This window comes from Terrapene carolina, unplaced genomic scaffold (genome assembly GCF_002925995.2).
Source record: "Terrapene carolina triunguis isolate 2854851 unplaced genomic scaffold, T_m_triunguis-2.0 Scaffold35022, whole genome shotgun sequence".
Classification (NCBI taxonomy): Eukaryota; Metazoa; Chordata; order Testudines; family Emydidae; genus Terrapene; species Terrapene triunguis.
The window spans coordinates 10,092,433-10,117,425 of record NW_020699373.1 but is presented as its reverse complement, the minus strand read 5'-3'; the positions used below and the strand labels follow the sequence as shown (position 1 = coordinate 10,117,425).

The window sequence follows — 24,993 nt, the reverse complement described above, 5'->3', positions numbered from 1 at the left end:
CTGTGTGTGTGTGTATATATATATATATATATATATATACACACACACACACACACACAGAGAGAACATGAAAAAATGGGGGTTGCCATACCAACTCTAACGAGACTAATCAATTAAGGTGGGCTATTATCAGCAGAATAATGATGAATGTGACCATTGTGACAGACTGATCATATCCTGAACAAACAAATTAAGATAGCTTTAATGAGTTAAGCTTAACCTTAACCTTAATTTAGTAAGGTTAACACCTTTGGGGTACATTGTATTAAAAATGCAGTTGTATATGTTGTGGCTTTGTAGGCATCTTCTCTAGGTAGGGAGGGGGGATGCTAATGAACTTCCTCTGTTATCAGCCTTTGAAGCCACCTCCCTGGGGAGATGTGTATATACTAGTTCAAACTGGATTCTCCAGAGACCAACAAAGGAAATACATTTGGATAAAAGCCTGGGATTTAAGCTGACTCAGGGCCTTCTTCCTGATCCAGTAAACAGACAGGACCCTTCCTGGTCCACAGAGGGCCTCAATCCTTAGGGGTGGATGGTCTACTGAGACCCCATGAGACTGGATGCTTGTTCTGAGCTGAAGCTGGGATGAACTTGTGACCACTAGGAAGCCCCTAGTGTGGGGTGCTGAAAGGCCATTTATGGCTGAGATCAGAACAGATCCTCAAGCTCACCACTTAAAATTGTCAGCACCTATGGTAAATGGGAGTCTGACAACTATCATGTTCCTAATTCTGTGCTGATCATGCTTTCTGAAGGCAATATCCTATATAGCCCATCAAAAGCAACTATTCATTGTTGTGTTGGCACTGGGGTAGCCTCTCTTGTTCTAGGGCTAAATGTTTTATTTCCAGTTATTCTATATATTTATCAGATTTGTCATGTCATCATTTCATAATCACTGCTGGGTTTCTTTCTGGAGCCAGTCAGAGAACAGAAAATTGCACCATGAACTTATCTGCCTTTTGAGTTTAGTAAAGCAACAAGACATTTTGCTTTTTGCAAAGTCAGTTGGAAATGTGATTCTTCTCATTGCTGTGAGTGAGTAGGAGTTGTGGGGTGGAGGGGTCGTATGTACACACATGGTCCACTCACAGTTCTAGCAATGAGCCCAACCAGCAGTGCTGGCTCGTAAGGAAGAATTCCCTTGAAATTGGAAATAAGGAAAAGCAGGAAATCCTCACTTTAAATTAAGGATGCTTTTGGTTTTGAAAGGCCTGAGTTAGCTCTCATTAAACAGTTGCATCCGAAGAAGTGGGCTGTAGCCCACGAAAGCTTATGCTCTAATAAATTTGTTAGTCTCTAAGGTGCCACAAGTACTCCTGTTCTTTTTATTAGACAGTTAGTGGCTAAGGGTCTGATCCAGCAAAGCTGGAGTCAGCTCTACTCCGAAAAGTCTGCTCCTGTTGAAACTAATGGGAATGTTGATTTTGATTTCAATACGAGCAGGATTGCATCCTAACGCCAGCCAGGTCAGAATCAAAAGCAGATCTAATAGGACTAGGTTTTATCCCACTCTTGATCCCCTTTTAAAACCAGAATCAGCCTCTGATTCCATAATAAAAGGCAGAATTTAAATTTTAGGAACTTTCTAATATTAATACCTTGCATTTATGTAGAGTCTTTTGGAAAGCATTCTCCCTCCCAAGCACTAATTCTCACCAGTATCCTTTCTAGGTATATAAGGGTTATTGTATCCATTTTACAGAGGACCAAACTAATGCTCACAGTGAATTAATTGCATTGCAGAGGCAGGACTAAAACTTGCCATCCTGCCTCATGGTCCTCCTGCTTTAACTTAGCTGGCAGAAGAGTCAATTGATCTTTAATTGAAATACCAGACTGACATTTTGAGGGCTCAGAGAGGGAAGAGACCTTTGCATTTCCTATTTCACTGAACAAGCTACACACGAAGGGGAGTATTCAACACCACTACACTGTAGTATTTGTCAAAAACAGCAGCTGTTCTCCTACGTTTTCCTATGTGATGATAGCTTTGGGGGCTTTTTAGATCACAACAGGTTTATGCATAAGTAAATAAACTAGTCCGTCACTCTCCACAACCCAGAGACATCCTGTGCCCATTATAACAGGTCTTGCAAGTGAACAGACTAGTTTAAAGGGAGTTCCCTAGCAACAGCAAACCTCAAGAGAAATCATGCAGTGAGTTAGCTGTATTTCCATCTGCTGGAGCTCTGCTCACAATTGTCCATGCACAATCTGCTCTAGGAGCGGTTGAGTTATTAAACATGAGCCCCTTAGGATACCAAATAGAAGTCAAATAAAGTATTACAAGTTACTCTGGAGTCAATTAAAATTTCTACCATGTTGTCCTCCTTCATCCTCTTCTTTTTCTACATGCTTCCCCCACCTCATCCCCACCCCCTGCTCCAGCTGTTGGCCACAATTTAAAGTTTTAAGAATCCTTTATCTTTGTTTGGACAGCAAGTCAGGGAATATAGACCTTGGCTTCCAGTGCTAATGCAGATCACTGCATCACATACTGGCCAGCAGCCCATTGTGCCCCAGCCGCCAATTTCATCAGCTCCCTTTCCCTCCCCCCCCTCTCAGAAGATTGCTCTACAACATAAAAATCTTTTGAAGATGTTATAGACCAGTTGGTGTGACCTTGAGCACACTATTCAGTGTCCTTGTGAGTCAGTTTACCCATCAGTAAAATAGAGTTTTAAATACCTACTCCAGTATGAAGTGCAGGGAGATCATTAGATGAAAGGTGCTGTATATGGTAAAGTGCAATGTATTAGCACCATGATCTAAGAGGAAATGTTTATTGGTTACATGGGACTTGGACTCAATCCTGGGTAGAGCTGGACAAAATTTTTAATGAGTTGTTTATTCACTCAAGAAGGGCAGTTTCAGACCAACCAAAACCATTCCAGAATTGGGGTCAAACTTGGTTACTTGTTTTGGCTGGAGGGGAGGGGGGAGAAGAAAAATATTCTGAAAAAAAGTCAAAACTTTGAGATTTTTGAAACAAAATGTTTTGACTTATTTTAAAAAAATGAAATCGTTTTGACATTTAGATATATTTAACTAAAAACCATACCAAAAAGGGTAAAAGACATCCACCAACAAAATGAAACATTTCATTTGGGTGGACCCCAAAATGAACTTTTGGGTGGATTATTTGGTTCAGCCATAGATCGGGGGGAGTGAGGGAGAAGAGATGGACAAGGCTGGGGCGTGGGGGGAAGAGAATAAGTTATTTGCCCAGTTTTGGTGCTGGCTCTGCTATGGATTCACTGTAGTTTTGCTGTGGTGATGTAAGAGACATTACATTTCTGTTTGCTGATACATACCCATCTGCTGGGGGTTCTTCATCAAAGACAGCATCTGACATCCCTGATACTTCTCAGGTTAAAAGCCAGAAGCAAAAAGGGGAGGGGACGGAGGGAGGCTCCAGGCACCCAGCCACTCCACTCCAGAGGATGGACCAAGCAACAAAAGGCTTTCATTCACACAGTTTGATTTTTAGTGTGGCTACAATAAGCAATGTGGCCTTGTGCGCTTAGTATGGACATACGCAATCAAGTGTATAAAATCAATTTCTAAAAATCGACTTCTATAAAATCAACCTAATTTCATAGTATAGACATACCCTTCATCAAAGGAAGTTTGAGTTGCAAGACTGAAGTCCCAGTTATGAGGGGAATATGAGATTTGGACATTGGACTATGACCTATTAACTGAATTCTAAAGGAACTCTTTGCAACTACAAAGCTCACCATCTCTGCTGTGAATCTGAACCTCAATGGATTGAACTCATGTCCGTATGTATACCGATCTTTTAACCATACTCTCTCTCTCTTTTGTTTTTTAATAAATTTTAGTTTAGTTAATAAGAATTGGCTGTAGCTTGTATTAGGGCAAGATCTGAAACATTCATTAACCTGGGAAGTAATGTGTCTGATCCTTTGAGATTGGTAGAACCTGTTCTTTTATGTGATGAAATAAGATTTACAGAAATGTTCATCATATTCGATGTGGGTACCTGGATGCAGGCCTGAGGCTGGATCACTTTAAGGGAACTGTGTTTGGATGTCTGAGTAACCAGTGAGGTAAGAAAGAAGCTGTTTTATGCTGGCTTGGTGAATCTAAGTATTGGAATATCCACCAGCTTTATGGGGATTGTCTGCCCCCATTCTTTGCAGTTCACCCTAATTGAGTGACCACAGCTGACTTCCCCTTGGGACCCTGGTCACATCACTCACAATGCAGCTTATGGTGAATGTGCCCCCAAGCAGGTTTCTCTGCAGGACAAGGAAAAATAATGAGATGCAGACGGAGTAGGGTGACCAGATGTGCCCATATTTGGGGATTTTCCTTATATAGGCACTTATTACCAAGTATGAAAAAATCAGGACAGGGATGTGTGTGTGTGTGTGGGGGGGTGGGGTAATCTGGTCACTCTAAGAGAAAGTGATTGGGCCACCAAGAATTCATTAAGCATGATGCTAGAACTGAAGGTCACAATGAAGCCTACATTTCTTAGTTGCTCCCCATGCTTTAGAACTTAAATGCAAATAGGCTGCGGAGGTTGGGGAGTCTTTTGGTTTTCAAGCTTCTGCCTCCATATTGTCTATGGTACTTATTCATTCCCATAGTATTTGAGGACCTCATGATCTTTAATACATTTATCCTCACCACCTCAGTGAGGAAGAGAAGTACTTCTATCCCCATTTTACAGATAGGGAAACTGAGGCACAGATTAAATGACTTGCCTAAATTCACACAGGAAAACACATGGTAGAGCACAGAATGGAACATTGTTCTTCTAAGTCCCAAACTAGCATCTTAGCTTCTGGAGCATCCTTTTCTCTGTAGTCATCCTCAAAGCTGCATCTAAAACAACGTTCCCCCAATCTTTTCGGCCCCTTCCCTTTTTATTTTGACATGTATCTTCATCTATCCCCATTTGCATTATGCAAGGTACTACAGAGCTCCTATCATGGTTTGATAGTTATCTGCTCTTCCCCGAGGAGTTACCACGGCACAGAGTCCATTTGCTATGTGATGGAGGCACAGCTGGGAAGCTGTTGGATGCCCTCCACTCTCACTGAATTCACTGGGAGTTGGGGATGCTCAGCAGCTCTCAGCAACTTGCAGGATGAGGCCCACAGTATTAAATAGCCTCTCCCTTGGGACTGCAGTAGAGGAAACTCCATTATGGAAACTTCACAGGGTTTCCTATCCTTCAGGCCAGTGGCTCTCAACCTTTCCAGGCTATTGTACCCCTTTCAGGAGTCTGACTTGTCTTGTGGACCCCCAAGCCTCACCTCACTTAAAAAACTACTCACTTACAAAAATCAGACATAAAAATACAAAAGTGTCACAGCACATTACTGAAAAATTGCTCAATTATAAAATAAAAATATAAATATTGTACTTACATTTCAGTGTATAGTACATAGAGCAGAAACAAGTCATTGTCTGTATGAAATTTTGGTTTGTACTGACTCGCTAGTGCTTTTTAATGTAGCCTGTTGTAAAACTAGGCAAATATTTAGATGAGTTGATGTACCCGCTGGAAGACCTCTGCATACCCCCAGCGGTCTGTGTACCCCTGGTTGAGAACCACCGCTTTAGGCTGTGTCCCTCTGCCCCGCAAACATAGTAGCTAATCGTAGCAACTATTTTGGTAATTCTGTAAAAGTTTTATGGATGGCTTCCAGGCAACAGATGCATTTTCTGAGTAAGAGGTAGTAAAATGGCTATATATTTATTATGAGTCTGTGTCTTCATACCTGTCTTTTTTCCCCTCATAAGTACATGCACTGTTTGCCCAGCTCTGCTTGATTTATAAGCTGGTAGCCAGGCAGGATTCCTAACTAAGGTATCAGTTTGCCATGCTTCTTGTGTCTGAACTTTGCAAATAGCAAGTATCCGTGCACAGACTGATATTGGACTGTTGTCCCTTTGGCTTTATCAGAGTTAAAGGAACCATCCTTAGTGTCATGGATTGTGGTATTGGCAGCAGATGGCTTGGGCCTTCAAGGGCTGAGCTTCCCAGACAGTCTGAACAGGGTGCTGTGCCGCTCTTATTGTTGTGAAAAGCCTGGTGGACTCAAACAGTGAATAAAATAGATTTCATGCAAACACATAGACTCCTGAATGACCATTGACTGCCACATTAATGGTCCTAAATACTTTACCCTTGTGTTGTGTGATGTAAGGCTTTGGAATAGATAGCGAAGAGCCCCCTAACAGGGCTACCAAATTACAAGGTTATAACATGTATATTGCTGCAGTAACTAGAGGCCAGCGAGGCTGGAGCTCTGTTGCGCTAGGCACTGTACAAAGATGGATTAAGCAATAGCCCGGATGTTCTTGTGGGCTTTTCTTTTGGTGCTTAAAGTTAGCAGTGAGTGTGTGTCTCTCACCATAGTTTCTCTCCCCAAAAACCCTAAGCTGCCACACGAGGCATTGCTTTAGTTGTAGAGATTGATGGAGTAGGAGTTTCTCATAGTTTAATTGTACCAAATCTATCATCATCCCTAGCGCTTTTCATCCATAGATCTCAAAGTGCTTTACAAATCAGATCAGTATTAACCCCATTTTACAGGTACGGGACGGTGAAGTGACATGCCCAAGGTCAGCCAGCAGGCCATGGACCAAGTCAGGAATAGAACCTGGGTCTCCTGACTCCCAGACACAGAGATAAATGCTTTCAAGATAATAGTCCTGTTTCTGCTCTGCCCCCCTCCCCATGAAAAGTGGGTGTAACACACTCCTATTCTGCTGTGGTGACACTTTACATTGGTGTATAAATGGGTTCCTATTCATATACATGCTATTATAACCAGCCTCACAAAGGGTGGGGCATTGAAGAATCATGTCTAATATGTGTAGCTTTCTACTTTTGCTTGCAAATGAATGGAAGAATTTCCATGGGTGAGTATGCTAACAGAGGGGAGTTAATACATTTGCATGCAAGATGCTAAGCAAGGTGTTCTGTCCTTGTTAGGTTGGTTCCTCCATTTTAGTAACTATCCATGTAGGAGGCTTACCTGGCATCAGCAATGTTACCTGCAGAGTGTTTTAGTACCATGCACTAGTTCTCACATATTGGCTGTAATTAATCCTTTGTAATGTCAGTGCATTCGGTCACAGAGTTCATGTTGAATCCAAGCTTTCAGATACTAATCAGCTCTTCCCCTCACAGTCCCCCACTGCAAGATTTCCCTATATTTTGAAATACATCCAAAGTTAGACTAGGATGGACTTTGGGTTAAGACTCCGCTGCAGAAAGTAAAAAGGAAGCACCCAGGTAATGAAATAAACTTCCTTAAAATAGTGAGCCAAGGGGATAGAAACATACCATTTTGCTGATGCATACAAAGCAGTTGTTCACTTCCCTACGTCTGACAAGGCCACCATCTAAAAACCTCTGGCATTTTGAAAGCTTCCATCAAAGGAACTAATCTTAAAGATCTTCTGTTCCTTGGTCTATCCCTGCAAGATACTACATGCCAACTCCTGGGAGATACTGAGCTTCCTCAACTCCCACTGAAGTCTGTTAATGAAAAATAGAGCAATGAAAGCAATCACCATCTCAATAGTGGACAGAGGTCAGACCATGCCTGGGGAACTTCTGATTGACTGAAGTTAATGGCCTTCAGCTTAGCCTTGTGTCATTGACCTCCTCTGCTTGTCAAAAATTCATCCAAGAAATTCCCTGTGCCTTCCTCATTGCTTTATTAAATGGCTATTAATAAAAGGAAAATGCACCTTCAAAGTAAAACCATTGACTTACTGCTGTACTAACCAGCCTTTTGAACCTTCAGAGAAGTTCCCACAAAAATTTCTCCCTGTTAGCTTGTGATAAACACCAGAGGCCCGGTTCTCAAAAGGCCCCTTTGCACTGCAACAGTGATGGAAAAAGACCTTAGGGTAAAATTTTCCCCATCTGGACTTAGGCTCCTAAATCACTTGGGCATTTCTGAAAATTTTATTTTTACTCTAAATGGGAATCAGGCACCAAAACTGTTCCATAAGGGAGTCCAATGCATTCCAAAGGCAAAAGATTTGCTTTTCGGAGATTTTGCAAGTCCCAGAAGTAACATCTCTGGTGGGGACGGGTTAGCTGTAACCAGGGAAAGGAATGCGTCATTCTTTCAGAGACAGGAAAGCCATCCCAACGTCTCTTGAATATAATGGTGACATTTTAACAAGGATTCTTCTTCCTCTCTCACTAGCTCAATACTGTTCCCCTTTCTGTCTCTCTCCCCCTCCCCCCCAAATCATATGTATAAAGTAAGCAGCTTCTGCAGGCGTTTGCCCTTTATCTCAGCACTAAATGACCTAACCACTATTCCTGATTCTATCACCCAGCTAAGAGCATATTTAACAAGTTCAGAATGGCTTACCAGTGGATTTTGTTTCCCAAGGTACAGTATAATCTGTCTCTGGACTGACTAGACCTTCACTTACACAACGCATTGGCGAAGGACTAACGAGCCAGGGTCTATCTGGAGTTGCCAGCAGCTATTTCCACAAGTGTTGGCAGCTTATTTGGAAGCTGGCATAGTTGTTGTATTTTGTTTTTTAGAGTAACCATGGGGCAAGGTAGTTCCTGTTTTGGAGGTTTTTAGGATCACCTGTGGCTTTCTGACTGCTCCTGCTAGCAAATAAGGAGTGGGGAATTGAGCAGTAAATTTATCAGCAACTCACTGGGAGTGTACAGATCCAGGTTCAAGCGCCAGCAGTCAACTGCTCCACATGCCAAGATATTGATTAGATAAAGGGCCCTGACCCTTTCGTGCTGTTTTTAGACTCTGTTGCACGGGCTCTTACTAGCGTATCTATCAACATGTGGCCCAGCCTACAACATCGGAGGGTTTGTATTTAATATCCATACTATACTTTAGACTGAGATCACATTGCCAGTCACCTGGCTGATGGATGTTGTATGGCAAAGGACAAGCATTTACCTTTCCAGAAGAAGTCTGTTGTCAGCCAGTGATCCCAGACAAGCTATTAATGCTGTTAAATGCAAATGTGTCTGACATACTGATTGTTCATTGTTATTTGCATCATAGTAACACCCAGATAGCCCAATACATTATACACTGTGCAAACACACAGAGACGATGCCTTCCTTAGAAAGCTTGCTATCTGAAGCGTGAGAGGGAAACAGGTGCACATGCAGATAAAGTGGTTTGCCCATGACCATACAACAGATCAGTAGAAGAGCTAGGAACAGAACCCAGGTTGCTATCTTAGCCACACTGTCTCTTGGGCTCAGCCACACCATCAGGGGCTCATTCACCTGCACATCTACCAATGTGATATATGCCATCATGTGCCAGCACTGCCCCTCTGCCATGTACATTGATCAAACCGGACAGTCTCTACGCAAAAGAATAAATGGACACAAATCAGACATCAAGAACTGTAACATTCAAAAACCAGTAGGAGAGCACTTCAACCTCCCTGGCCACTCAATAACTAGGGTGACCAGATGTCCTGATTTTATAGGGACAGTCCCGATTTTTGGGTCTCTCTCTTATATAGGCTATTACCCTCCACCCCCGTCCCAATTTTTCACATTTGCTGTCTGGTCACCCTATCAATAACAGACTTAAAAGTGCCCATTCTTCAACAAAAAAACCTTCAAAAACAGACTTCAATGAGAAACTGCTGAACTGGAATTAATTTGCAAACTTGACATCATCAAATTAGGCCTGAATAAAGACTGGCTGGATCACTACAAAAAATAATTTTCCCTCTGTTGATACTCACACCATCTTGTCAACTGTTGGAAATGGGCCACATCCACCCTAATTGAATTGTCCTTGTTAGCACTGACCACCCACTTGGTAAGGCAACTCCCATCTTTTCGTGTGTTGTATATTATACCTGCTTATTGTATTTTCCACTCCATGCATCTGATGAAGTGGGTTTTATCCCACGAAAGCTTATGCCCAAATAAATGTGTTAGTCTCTAAGGTGCCACAAGGACTCCTCGTTGTTTTTACTGATACAGACTAACACAGCTACCCCTCTGAAAACTGTCTCTTGGGTTGTTTTTTCCTTCACCAGACTCAGAAAGGTAAGTTACCAATTGCACGCAAAGGGATACTGGCACATAGATGAGGCCCAAAAGAATAAATAAATAAATAAATTAATTAAATATTACAAAAGCCACGATTAAACAAGTTTCTTTGAACATTTTTTGCTTCTGTTTTGGTTTTGACATTTCCTTTCATTGCAATGTATGAACTAGTCCACTCCCCTGCTAAGCAGCTCTCTCACTTCTCTAGTGCCTCCCTGCCGAAGGTCGACGCAGCATAGGGTTACAAACTTTCTAATTCCAGAAAACCCAACACCCCGCCCACTGCCCCACCCCTTTCCTGAGGCCTCGCATCTGCCCCACTCCTACCCAAGGCCCTGCCCCTGCTCATTCCATCCCCCCTCCCTCCGTCGCTTGCTCTCCCCCACCCTCATTCACGTGCTCATTTTCACTGCAAGGCCCAAACAGGCATATTTATTGTTTTGACAGATGTATTATGCTAAGTTCAAGTTTTATTTGTTACAGGACGCTAGAGCTGGCAACAAAATAGTCAAAGAAGGTAATTAAAAAAAAATGAAATTTCACAATGGTTTTCATGATTCTTTCCTTCCCCTCTTCCCATTTTTTGTAACCAACTCCATGCTTTTTGTTCACTAAAGTTATTGTAATTTTATGTGTGGAATTAGGACCACACATTATCACAGCTGCGTTATCACACATTAAAGGTCCATTCCTGAAGCTCAAATACAAATCCATAGAGCACAACCACACCTATCCAGATTCCTATATAATTAAATCGGTAGAAACTGACTCCCACACCTACCTGCAGATACATGTGTATTCATGTGTACACATCTAACATGCACTAACACATGTACTTCCACATTTAATATTACAATTGTTGTTTAGGGCCTAGAGACGCCAACTAAGATAAGGGCAATCAGGGCTCCAGGGTGCTAGGTGCTGGACATACACATAAAAAGAGAGAGTCTGCAACAAAGAGTTTATAATGTAGCTAGACAAAGGTGGGGCGAAATGTATCATACATCGGCTCTTCGGCAATTACTAGTTATTTTTTGTGTGCACAAGCCAGCAAAAGGAATAAAAGTCAAAGAGTTAGGCTGCAAATTTTGTTAACACAGGTATACACACATGCGGCAATACACGCACCTCCCTACACAAAGAGGCACAGTCTCTTACACACATACAATGCATGCCCACACTTGCCTACACAGAGACACCTTTTCATACACTTTTCCAGGGGCTGCCTAAATCACCCATCCGGGAAGGGAGGATGGTGGGCTGAAGAGGAAAAGATGGGGGCTGGGGATGGGGTGGAGGAGAGAGGATGGGGAGGGAAAGAGGCCAAAGACGAGAGCAGGGTAGGGGTGAGAGGAGGCAGTGAAGGAGAGAGGAGGGGTTGTGCGGGGGGTGGTATGTGAGGTGATGGAGATGCAGGGGGATGCAGAAGGCTACAAGTGCATGAGGATGTGGGGGGTGTATAGGGACATAATGGGAGTGCAGCAGTGTATGGAGGTGAATGGGGTGCAGGGGTGTGGGGACATGGGGGTGGAGGCTCTGGGAGGTGGAGAGGACAGGTGGGAGAGTGCTGTAAGGGGTACAGGGCTGGGATGGGTAGGTGTGGGGGGGCGGGATGGGACGGGGAGTGATGCAGTGAGTGGGATGGGGGTCCAAGGGGGTAGGATGGGGAGGGATGGATGGATGGGGGCGCAGACCCATTCCCAGCACTCGGAGACAGGGATATACATACCTCCAACTCCTGGGTGCCGGCGATGGGGCAACAGACTATGGTTCGCCGCAGGGCATGTGCCGCATCTTGAGCCCAGCCACATGAGGAGCACGAGGAGAAGAGGGCCAGGCAACAGCGGGAGAAGCGCACGCCATGCAACCCCTCAACAGCCACCTGCTGAATGCTCGAGTGGTGCTAGTCAATGGGAGCTGCTCCTGCTCCTTTTTCCGACCCAGGAGCCACGTGGTCTGCAGCGCAGTGAGCAGGGAGCCTGCCAGCCCCGCTGCGGCACTGCACGAACCAGACATTCAACAGCCCGGTCAGCATCCAAAACCGGATACCTGGTCACGCTGACACAGCACCGTGGTGGTTTCTCTTCCAGTGACTCGGCCTCCTGGCAAGGCCTCTCCTTCTGGGGTCACAACTGTCCAAACTAGAAACCTCAAAAGTGTCTTTAACACAAACAACATCCTTCTGCTCTCTCTGGGGCTAGGGTGACCAGGTGTCTGGGTTTGGACCGGAATACCAGGCCGAAAAGGGATCCTGGCAGCTCCGGGCAGCACCGCTGACTAAGCTGTCGACTGTGCGGTTGGCGGCGCCGCACAGTGGGGCTGGCAGGCTCCCTTCTAGCCTCCACGCTGTGCAGCTTTTGGAAGCAGCAGCATGTCCCCCCTCCAGCTCCTACATGCACGCTGCCCTCGCCCCAAGTGCCACCCCAATGTGGCCAATGGGAGCTGCAGAGGTGGTGCCTGGGAACGGGGCAGAGCCACTTGGCTGCGCCTCCACGTAGGAGCCGGAGGGGGGACATGCTGCTGCTTCCAGGAGCCGCCTAAGGTAAGTGCTGCCCAGAACGTGCACCCCTGACCCCCTCCCCAACCCCCTGCCACTCTCCAAACCCCTCATCCCCAGCCCGGAGCACCTTCCTGCATCCCAAACCCCTCATCCCCAGCCCCACCCTAGAGCCTGCACCCCCAGCCAGAGCCCTCACTCCCCCCCCCACCCCAACCCTCTGTCCCAACCCAGAGCCCCCTCCCACACTCCAAACCCCTCGGTCCCAGTCCAGAGCCCCCACCTGCACCCCAAACCGTTCATCCCTGACCCACCCCAGAGCCTGCACCCCCAGCCAGAGCCGTCATCCCCTCTCACATCCCAACCCACCAACTCAGCCCTGAGCCCCCTCCATCACCCTGAACTCCTCATTTCTGGCCCCACCCCAGAGCCCTCACTTCCTTTCCACACCCAACCCCCTGCCCCAGTCCAGTGAAAATGAGCGAGGGAGGGAGGGTGGGGAGACCAAGTGACGGAGGGATGGAGTGAGCAGAGGTGGGGCCTTGGAGAAGGGGCAGGGCATGGACAGGGCAAGGGTGTTCAGTTTGTGCGATATCCGGGGCTCTTCCTCAGCCTATCTTCAGGGCTTAGCCTGCAGCCCCCCTGCTGGGCTCAGTAACCCTAGCAACCAGCCTATAGGCCTCCTTCCTTGGGGGGTGGTATGGGAAACCACTCCCACCCTCAACACTAGGTGCTAGCCCGGGCCCTGTACTGAACAGCCGGGTCTGCTTCTTTACCTGGGCTGTAGTTTTCCCTGGGCCACGTCCTACCCAGCCTCTTAAATGCTTCTCTGGGTCACTCTGTCTCTTCCCTGCTTACTCAGGCCTCCTCCCTGCCTAGGGAGCTTTCTACACTCTCCGGTCCTTTCCCCAGCTGGGCTTAATCACCATTTAAGCCAGACGCTCATTCCCTTTTCTGTAGCCACCCTCTGCTCTTGATGGGGAACGTGGCTGATTCCCCTCAGGTGAGGCTCATTCCGCAATCAGGCTGGCGCAGCCCAGACTCTCTAGCCCACAGGGCAAGTCCTGCCACGCCCCTACACAATTTTGTTTGCTTGTTTGAATTTAACTCTTTTCCTGTTGGCCAGGATTTTAAAAACTGGGTACCTAAATAAGGTGACCATGTTTCCCAAACGGAAAATAGAACACCGTGTGGGGCTATCCCGAGGCCCCCCCCCACCCCCTGCACATTTCTCTCTGAACCCCACTTTTTTGACAAAAGTGGGCATTTGTCCCATTTGCTCTTGCCAACTGATCAAGTCGGCAAAAGCAAACAGGACCAATGCCCATTTTTGCCAAATAAAAAAGTCGGGACGGCAAGGACAGGGCTTAAAAAAGGGTCTGTCCTGGCCAAAACGGGATGTGTGGTCACCCTATGCCTACAGTTAGCACAGGGAATGTCTTTTTGGTGTGTGTTTGTACAACGCCTAGTACAACGGGGTCCTGGCCCATGACTGGGGCTCCTAGGTGGTACTACAGTACAAATAAATAATAACAACTAAAAGTGGCCTGATTTTAATAAACATTACTGAACACTCACAATTCCCATGGAAGTCAGTGGGAGCTGCCGGATGCTCAATACTTTTGAAAATCTGGGCACTTTTAATTAGGTGCTAAACTATGGACATAGCGGCCTCACTTTAGGCACCCAGTTTTGAAAACCTTGGCCAAAGACCAAGTCTTATCCTAGCTACCCTTTTCCAGTGGTGAAAAACAATGTCAATTTTCAAACTTTTGTCCATTTCAGCAACACAACAAAATGTGATTTTTAGCCCTTCTTCTTAACCTCTTCCTTCCCCTCTCCCATAATCACAAGTGCTATTTTGTGCTCAAAACCTCCGTGGGATGAGGAGAGGATCAGTCTCTCCGCACTCCTGTCTGATGCAATGGGAGTTTTTAACTGCTATGAAGATCCGGGGATGGAACTCAAGATTAAAGCTATATAACAACAGCTTGGACGTTGTCTACTGGTGTTTACACATACTAGGGATTTGAAAATTATTGCTTCATCCTTTGTCTTCCCCAATCTCACTTCCTCCCCGTCCTCCTTCTTCTGTTCCCATCTCTTGTTCCTACTTGCTTCTCCTCGACCCAGTTTTGATTTTTAATGACTCCCAACCAGTATGCATGCTTGCTGCTGGCCTGATGCTTTCTTTCTCGTCCTGAGGCAGCAGCAGTAGCTTCTCCTCCCAGTGATTGATGTAGGAACATTAGCTTCATGAAGCACTGATTCATTTTGGCACGTGGGAGGATGGCAGAAGCAGCATCATGCTGGTGGCACTAAGGCCAAGAGAACGGAGCTTGGCATTTCTAGCTCATGTGCTAGGTGCCATGATGCTCAAAACAAAGCAAAATTGCTCCATCAATCACACATTTCAATGGCAGCGATTGGTTTCCCTAATATTAGTTATAAGATTCTCCCACTAAAAAAATTAAGGTTTGCCACGAATGTAATGACAAACATTTGCAGTCCTGATCCTTAAAGTTGCTCCAAGCAGGCACACCGCTATGTCCCAGAGACAAGGTTTATTGACTTAAATGGGGCCCAGGAAAAGTGTAGGGGTCTGTCTGTGTCGAGCATCTTGCAGAATCAGGGTCAATATGAAGACAAGGGCAGGGAATCTCTCTTTCTAATTCAGTCCATAATCTTAGACCTGTACAATTCTCCTCCTTGCACTAAAAGGGAGGAGCAGCTGATCATAAGACAGGACATTTGGGGGATTGCATGTCCCTATATGTGAGCCTTTATTTTCATCAATGTGTCTGGTTTTCCCAAAAGCCACAAAAACTGCAGCCACCTCCGAACGCTGCCCCACATTGGTTGCTGTGCTTTAAGGGAGATTGACTGGCAGGCCTCTTTGATTGTATTCTACAATATAGAAAGGTGAATAAAGTCATCTTTCAGCTTCTCTCGGGCAAGGAATGAAAAATTCCCACTAAGCCAGAAATAGATCAAGAGCAATTACTTTATTTGTGAAGCACACTCAGTACATGCCAGGAAGCAGCATCTGATGATAGGAAGAGCACACAGCTCAGGTTTGTCTGAATGAATGTTGTAACTATTGGCTAATTTTTTCTTTGGGTAGTTTCCCCTTTTTCATTCTACTGGATGCTGAAATCACTGAGCTGTTTTTCTGACACAAAATCTGCTGTCATTACTGAGACTCTGAGGCAGGGGCTGTTCTTCTCACTTGATGTGCTTGTTTAACCCATTGGTGAGTGCATTACAGAGCCCACGCTGTGTCCCAGCCAGGGCTGATATGAGTTGTTAGGGCCCTCAGCTACAGAAGCTTGGCTCAGTCTGTAGCAGCTTGTGCTTGTCACTCTAGAAGTCCCTGGTTCAATCCCTGGTGTGTTAGCCAAGCTGGAGAACATCATGTTTGTACTGGGGATCCCTGATTGAGATCTCCAGCTGCTACTCAAATCCTATTCCTAAATCTCTTAGGGGGCAGGTTGACTGAAGGGAAGGACTCATCAGTCTGAAGCCCACCCAGGGAAATCGGGACTAAAATTCATTAATATTTGATGGCCTCAGTTCAGGTCCTGGTGGACAAGCTCCTGCTTTCTCTTTTCCCATGCTCAGGTTTGCACTTGCTCCTTATGGCTAGCACAGCCTCCTACTCCTTGTCCATTAAGTGCCCTCCTTCAAATCACTCCTTAAAATGCACTACCCTGGGATCTTTCCCTCAATAATCTCACCCGTGGGGTTTCAGCACTGTGGGTTTTGGTTTTGTCTGTTAGTCTGTAAGCCCTTTGGACCAAGCAGATTTGCATTTGTTCGGTATGCTCATACCACTCACTACTAAATACCACCATCCCAGCGGGCACCTTTGCAGACATTCTCAGTGGCAATGCCAAGCAGACATCAGAGGTGGGCCCTCTATGTGATGGTGAGGCACACTGGAGGAGTGGTGGAGGCTTGCACTACTGCTGCTGTTGCTTAATTGGCCTGTGGGTTAATTACACTATTAAGACCATATTGTGACAGGTTTATATTTGGGTGCATAGGGCGGAGACTGTGCAAGGACCCTCCTCCCACCTTACCTGGCCTGTGCTCATTGGGAATGGGGATTCTCAGAACCTCACAGGGTCTGTCCCAGGGTCATGAATCAGGAGAGCTGGTTCCAGAATTTAGTAACTAGAGTTTCTGTTTTGTAGAAAATTCTGGTATTTCAATGTCTGTTTTTATCCTTATTCGGGACAAAATGTCAAAATATCAAAATAACTCACAGAATGCAATGTTCCCAAAACTTTTGATTCAGAAGCATTGAAACGTACATGTCTTGACATTTTCGATCAAAATGAAACATTTCAGAAATGTCTAACTGAGATTGATTTGGTTCAACAAACCCAAATAAACTAACTGTCTAGTTTTGAGTTAAACACTGACCCAGGAACCTATCCTTGTAACAAAGCCCGATGCCAACTCTGTCCACATATCTATTCAAGTGACACCATCATAGGGCCTAATCACATCAGCCATACCATCAGGGGCTCGTTCACCTGCACATCTACCAATGTGATATATGCCATCATGTGCCAGCAATGCCCCTCTGCCATGTACATTGGCCAAACCGGACAGTCGCTACGCAAAAGAATTAATGGACACAAATCTGACATCAGGAATCATAATACTCAAAAACCAGTGGGAGAACACTTTAACCTGTCTGGCCATTCTATGACAGACCTGCGGGTGGCTATCTTAAAACAGAAAAACTTCAAAAACAGACTCCAACGAGAGACTGCTGAGCTGGAATTGATATGCAAACTAGACACAATCAACTCAGGGCTAAATAGGGATTGGGAATGGCTGAGCCATTACAAACATTGAATCTATCTCCCCTTGTAAGTATTCTCACACTTGCTTCTTATCAAACTGTCTGTACTTGGCTAGCTTGATTATCACTTCAAAAGGTTTTTTTCTCTTACTTAATTGGCCTCTCAGAGTTGGTAAGACAACTCCCACCTGTTCATGCTCTCTGTATGTGTGTATATATATCTCCTCGATATGTTTCACTCAATATGCATCCGAAGAAGTGGGTTGTAGCCCACGAAAGCTTATGCTCTAATAAATTTGTTAGTCTCTAAGGTGCCACAAGTACTCCTGTTCTTTTTGCGGATACAGACTAACACGGCTGCTACTCTGAAACCTAGTTTTGAGTTAGTTCAACATTGAACGGTGTCCACCTGACCTCTCACAGTGCCTCATAGAAGTTGTAGTTCCAATTTCTCATGCCCCCATTCTCCTCTCTGGGCCAGGCTATCCAGCGGGCCACGATACACCCTGGTCATGGGACTCCCATGATGCACCACAGTGGCACAACCAGAAGGGAGGCCATCATGTATCCTGGGAGAAGTAGTCCTGTCATGAAGCCCATCCCAGAAGGAAGAATGGAGACATGAGGCACCCAAAAACAACTCCCATTAAGCACCGGGGCAGCTCAGGCAGGCACAGATTAACTCTGAACTGAGCTGAAATGAAATATTTGGATGTGGTTCTACAAACCGATGTGTTTCTGTTCAGGTGGGCCCCACCTGAAACCAAATATTTCAATTAGATTTTCCCAAAGAAAACAGATTTTTATTTTTTTATTTTTTTGCAAAACTGAAATTTTCGCACAGAAAACTTTGATTTTGCAAAAACTCCATTTTCTGTCAAACCATTTGTGGTCTGAAAATTCTCAACCCGCTCTATTAACCTGAAAGAAATTCTTACAGCCCTTCCTCCTCTAATTTCTATGTCTGTTTCTTTTTGCAGGGTAATTGTGCGCTGCATTTTTCTCCTCCTGTTTTAACCCCCTGGTCTTGCCGTCTATGCTTTCCTATCACAGCCCATGAATATCTACAGCATCAGTAAGCTTCTGTGGAATATCTCGCACCTGCATAGTCAAGCTGTTAGAGCCACACAAGCTGACTCTCCCATTGGAGCCTGAGAAACTCCATCCTAGGACACTCCCAGGCCTCAAGTTACTCATAAGCTCATATTACTAGCACGACTGCATAATGCACAGGAAGCTCAGAGACACATGGCTCACTCCATCCATCAACTGGAGGGGAATGTTTCTCATTGCTGAGAGAGGCTGGCTGGGCTCTCCCTGACTTTGACCTAGAATCACATAATAGGCTTTCTCACTAACTCATCTGAGGGTCTCTCACGGGCCCTGCACAGTTGAAACACTGTTCTGCTTGGCACCAGTCCTCCTAGTTTGTGGTAGCAGGATTTCCCTGTCTCCTCTCGGTGCTCTTAGTCTCTGGCTGCCTGCCACTGCAAGAGCAAATAAACAATTTTCTTTTCTTATCAGCGAGCTCCCTGAGCATTCTGGGAATGAATTTCTGAAGCCCTCCTTATAATGCGTCAATGTGACAAGAAGGATGGAGATTTATGAGGAAGGAGGTGTGAGCCTAGCCTCGGAGGCCCAACTGTGAAGAATCTTTGGGGTACTGTGTTACAGTGCCACTAACATTACCAGGGAAGACAGTGGAGGGGGCATATTCCCACTTTGTTAATCCCCAAGGGCACCCCACTAAAATAGGGGGTACTAGAGCCAGTTGAACAAATTGCTTCATTCTCAGGCCCGTTACCCTGGGAGGCTCGGAGCAGCGCTGCAGAAATGTATTGGCCTCCTTGGCGATATCAGACAGAGGAGCCCCTCCAATCATTACACTTCATGAGGATTTTTTTAAAGGGATGATTAAACAAATAGCGGGACACAGTTTTCAACCTATAGTGAAAAACTATTGCTTCTCCCCACCCCCAAGGTTGAAAAAGAATACATCCCTGGGCTAGGAGTGCTGAGAACAGCAAGAACACTGCAGGGCATTGTTTTTAGCCCACACGGCCAGAGTTTTCCATTCTAAAACCAGACTTCAATCAGCGGTGGTGCAAAAGCCTGCTTCTGATCTCTGTTGTAGTACTGTAAATCAAGACTGCCTCCACTGAAGCCACAGGAGTGACAGGTGTGTAAAATTGAAGTAAGTGACATGAAAATCAAGTCCCCGGCACTGCTTGCAGCCAAATGTACTCTCACACTTGCCCCAGTGTATCTCTCTGCTAGATCAAACAGTGCACTTTCTCAGATGATCCCCTGTTGCAGACATCGGTGATGTATTTTCAGAGTCACAGGACAGTGTGTATTTTGAACGGGTAATGCTGTTATGGAATACATTACTCTGAGGAAGATTCGATTTACCCTTTTTGAGCCTTCCATCCCTCTGAATATCTCCCCTAATTCAGAGATTCCAGGCAAACACAGTGAGAGGCAAACAATGTGACTGTCTGTCTGATGGGGAAGGAGATGCCAAAACAGATAAGGAAGGGCTGAGAGCCTGGAGTCAGAGGCTACATGGGGCAGACTGGAGTGGAGCAGGAGAATGATAGGCTGGACCAGAATGCTGCAACAAAGCACTGGTCTAGATGCCCTTTTAAGATCCCTTCCAGTCCTAAATTTCTATGATTCTATAAAGTTGACAACTACTCTAATCTTATAACTAATACAGTGGTCTCATGGTCCTCATTATTATGTCTTTTTACAATTTATTAGAAAAGGAGACTATGGAATAATTTGTGACGTTGTGCTCTATATGATTTTATGAAAATATGCTAATGAGTGTGAATATAATGTTACTGGAATATGCTTCATGCAAAAGCTCTCTTGTAAGGTACCATTACAAAGCTTATAATCTACTGAGTGTGGTCTTCCTATTTGTATGTATGTATCATTCTTGTATCTGAAACTAGAAATATGCATATAACTCTGAGGGCCTATTGTAATTATGCAAAGTCTGGGCCCTTAATGGTGGTTTGGAATCTTGATGGCTCCCATTAACCAGGACAATTGACTGATGGCTCTGTTTACTTGTAAGTCTTCCTGTATACCTGTGCACTGGCAAGTGGGTAATGAAGTCTTACAGTGACATCTGATCATGTCACCTGAACTGGAATCCATCTTTAACCTGGTGCTTTTCCATTTAGAAGAAGGGATAGGAACCCAGAGAGGGACAAAAGATTTCCGACTTGTGCAAAAGATATATTATGGGGTGGAACAGAACAAAGGGGGCTGCAGTCATGAGAAATCCCCTAGGTACCACCTGAGCTGGAACAAGGGCTGTACCAGGGGAAAGGATTGTGCCCAGACTAGGAAGACGTCCAGTCTGTGAAAGAAGCTTATTGAAACATCTCGGAGAGTGAGATTTTATCTGTATTCAGTTTTCTTACTGTATTAGGCTTAGACTTGCATGTTTTGTTTTATTTTGCTTGGTAATTCACTTTGTTCTGTCTGTTATTATTTGGAACCACTTAAATTCTACTTTTTGTATTTAATAAAATCACATTTTGCTTATTAATTAACCCAGAGTATGTATTAATACCTGGGAGGGGGGAGCAAACTGCTGTGCATCTCTCTTTATCAGTGTTATAGAGGGTGAACAATTTATGAGTTTACCCTGTATAAGCTTTATACAGGGTAAAGCGGATTTATTTGGGGTTTGGACCCCATTGGGAACTAGGTATCTGGGTGTTGGAGACAGGAGCACTTCTTAAGCTGTTTTCAGTTAAGCCTGCAGCTTTTGGGGGATGTGGTTCAGACCTGGGTCTGTGTTTGTAGCAGGCTAGCGTGTCTGGCACAACCAGGCAGGGCACTGAAGTCCCAAGCTGGCAGGGAAAACAGGCTCAGAGGTAGTCTCAGCACATCAGGTGGCAGTCCCAAAGTGGGTTTCTGTGATCCAACCCGTCACACCCTTCCAGTCCTAAATTTCTCTGATTCTATAAAACTAACAACTACTCTAATCTTATAACTAATACAGTGGTCTCACTGTCCTCATTATTACGTCTTTTTAAAATTTATTAGAAAAGGAGACTATGGAATAGCTGTTTAAATTCAAGGGACACTGTCATCTAGTTATTTTTAACTTAAACAGGGCAATATTTAGGGTTGGCTTTTTTAAAAAGTCTTTAATATTAACTGACCTATTTTGACTGTTTTTTAAAAAAATTTCACTTCAGTATAAAAGGGTTTTGTTGTTGTTGTTGGTTTTGTTTGGATGTTAATATTCCTGAAGTCTCTGAGCAACACTGAAGTCAATGGAGATACTCCAGATTTTAACTGAAAAGAGAATTTGAGAACCCGAGAACGTCGCCTTAACAAGATTTGGCACGAGTGGTGTCTTTTCCCATCCTCATGCACAGATTAACTGTGTTTTCTCAAGTTTATAATTGGTTCTTCTGCTTTGAAATGGGAGTTGCAAGCTGTTTGACAGATAGCGGGAGAGAGCTTGTCTAGTGCACGGGAGCTCCTGGAATGGCCTCTGCTCAAATGGAGTTTTGTAACATTCCTTCAGCAGTTCTGCACAGTGAATCACAAGCAGTGCCAAGGACCTTACAATATCTGTAGGCACGATGCACAAACAAACTCTTACCCATCCAACCTCCTCTCCATGCCCATGCCATGGCTTACACTTGCCCTGTTAGGGGTCAGCCAGATTTCCGAATCACTCAGAAATGTCACCTTCAATTCCAATTCTCAATCCTCATCTCTTTCAGCAGGACTTCCTGACACCCAAATGTTGTGCAGGCATGCTGGAGAGAAGAGGACACAGAAATCCACTTCCCTCCCTTAGGGAACCACCCATCAGCAGAGCAGGAGTCCCACCTGGTACTTGAGAGTGCTAGGAGCATGGGCCCTGCTCTCACACCATACATCAGGGAAGGCTTGTTACGCCTTCGGCTCCCCATTATATGTGGTGCAATGTGCTAGCAAGGGGAGCTCACTTCTCCTTTTTGGAGCTGCAGTACAGAGCGACCTGCCACATATTAACCACTGCTACTGGCCTTGTACCAGCAGGATTTGATCACACTGGGATCATGCTTTTGGGTGGCACTGCTGTGTTGTGTCTCTTACCCCCAGCCTGAGCCTCTTCCCCAAAAGAGGAGTGCTACATATGCAAATTACTCTTACAGTCTCACTTTTAGGAATATACATTCCAGCCCTGGACCTTTAAAATTCTCTGCCCTGCAGGGTGAATTCCAGTGAATAACTATGAGCTCCTGGTAAAAAAAGACACACCAGTTCCATAGGGCAGAAGGAATTACAAGATTCAAGGACAGCGAGAATCTTTTCCAGTGACAGAGCAGAGTATGTCCCAACTGACCCCCGTTAGCCTTTTATACACCTTACAATTTGTTTCTGAATCTCTCATATGATCAGACATACAACAGACAAGCAGTAAAGTCAAAGGATTTCTATGTAGTATGAACATATTCCAAAATGGCCTCAGAATTTCCTACTGCAGAGCTCACGCTGAGATCAGTCAGGTTTTCTTGCCTCACCCCTACCCTCTCATGACCTAAAGAATAAATAACAACCTGTACAACACATTGTCTGAACAGCTGCAAACGAGGACTAGCACAGGTCACTTGGAGTTAAGCCGTGACACTCTAGGCCAGCCTGGCCATGGGTGCTGGAACAATTTTTATAGTGGAGTGCCGAGAGTCATTGAACCAAACTGTAAACCCTGTATATCAGGGGTTGGCAACCTTTCAGAAGTGGTGTGCCGAGTCTTCATTTATTCACTCTAATTTAAGGTTTTGCGTGCCAGTAATACATTTTAACGTTTTTAGAAGGTCTCTTTCTATAAGTCTATAATATATAACTAAACTATTATTGTATGTAAAGTAAATAAGGTTTTTAAAATGTTTCAAAAGCTTCATTTAAAATTAAATTAAAATGCAGAGCCCCCTGGACCGGTGGCCAGGACCCGGACAGTGTGAGTGCCACTGAAAATCAGCTCATGTGCCGCCTTCGGCGCGCGTGCCATAGGTTGCCTACCCCTGCTGTATATAATGGAAACCACTTCAAGCCAGGGGATGTGGCAGCGCCTGCAGCATGCCTCATTTTAGCATCTGTGAGCCTGGCCGACCGCAGCTCAAAACCACAGGCGGTCAGGTAGTGTGTGAGTCAGCCATGTGCTCTCTCTGAATCAGGCGCATAACCACCACCATTTCCAATTCACATCACTGTAATGGAAATACAGACTGATCAACCTTCCTAGCTGTATTACAAAGGCAGAAAGGTCAGACCAAAGAAGGCAGTGATTCTTTGAAAAACACACTGTGGATTTTTAATCATGCTTGGACATTTTGTTGCAGTTCAGCTCAAGAGCTGACTTTTTCCACCTCTAAGTGGCCTGATAGAATTTATTTCCAGCAACCTCACAGTGTTCACCATAACTAACTAATAACTAATGGAAATTAAACAATCTAATGATAAAACATTATAGAAGAACCATGTAACTTGTTATGTTATTCCAGGTACAACAAGCAACCATACCTTGTCAGTCTGCTTGACTTTTATTTTAGATTAAGGAAAAAAACAGCAGGCTCTTGGAAATGTAAAGGTGCAGCACACACAGAAAAAAGCATAGCAGTTACATAGCAACACACGTTGCACATATTTTGTACTTGTCTATGTGGACACAGGTATGGTTGACATTGCCAAGAGAAAATTAAGGAACACAGGTTTCAGAGTTGCAGCCGTGTTAGTCTGTATTCGCAAAAAGAACAGGAGTACTTGTGGCACCTTAGAGACTAACAAATTTATTTGAGCATAAGCTTTCGTGGGCTACAGCCCACTTCATCGGATGCATGCAGTGGAAAATACAGTAGGAAGATATATATATACACAGAGATCATGAAACAGTGGGTGTTACTATACACACTATAAGGAGAGTGATCAGTTAAGGTGAGCTATTCTCAGCAGGAGAGAAAAAGAACTGTTTGTAGTGGTAATGAAAATGGCCCATTTCCAGCAATTGACAAGAAGATGTGAGGAAGTGTGTGTGTGGGGGGAAGCATGGGGAACACAGTTATTGGTATAAAAATGCCATTAGAGTGAGCAATGTCTAGATCAGTGGTTCCCAAACTTGTTCCGCCTCTTGTGCAGGGAAAGCCCCTGGCGGGCCAGGCCGGTTTGTGTACCTGCCGCGTCCGCAGGTTCGGCCGATCGCGGCTCCCAGTGGCCGCAGTTCGCTGCTCCAGGCCAATGGGAGCTGCTGGAAGCGGTGCGGGCCGAGGGACGTACTGGCCGCCGCTTCCCGCCGCTTCCCGCCCCCCCATTGGCCTGGAGCGGTGAACTGCGGCCACTGGGAGCCACGATCGGCCGAACCTGCGGACGCGGCAGGTAAACAAACTGGCCCGGCCCGCCAGGGGCTTTCCCTGCACAAGCGGCGGAACAAGTTTGGGAACCACTGATCTAGACTGTAAGTTTTTTAGGGCAGGGACTATTTTTTGTTCTATGTTTGTGTAACCTACCTGCCAATCAGAGCTGGCAGCAACAAGGGCTGGGTTCAATATCTAGGGGTTCCTTTTCAACAATACAACACAAAAC

At 45.0% G+C, this 24,993-nt stretch overlaps 1 protein-coding gene across 1 annotated transcript in view; it reads left to right on the top strand.

Annotated features, from left to right (window-relative positions):
* The window catches only part of SUSD1 (sushi domain containing 1), a 235,551-nt gene that overhangs the window by 155,435 nt on the left and 55,123 nt on the right, over nucleotides 1–24,993 (top strand). The window lies entirely within an intron of this gene.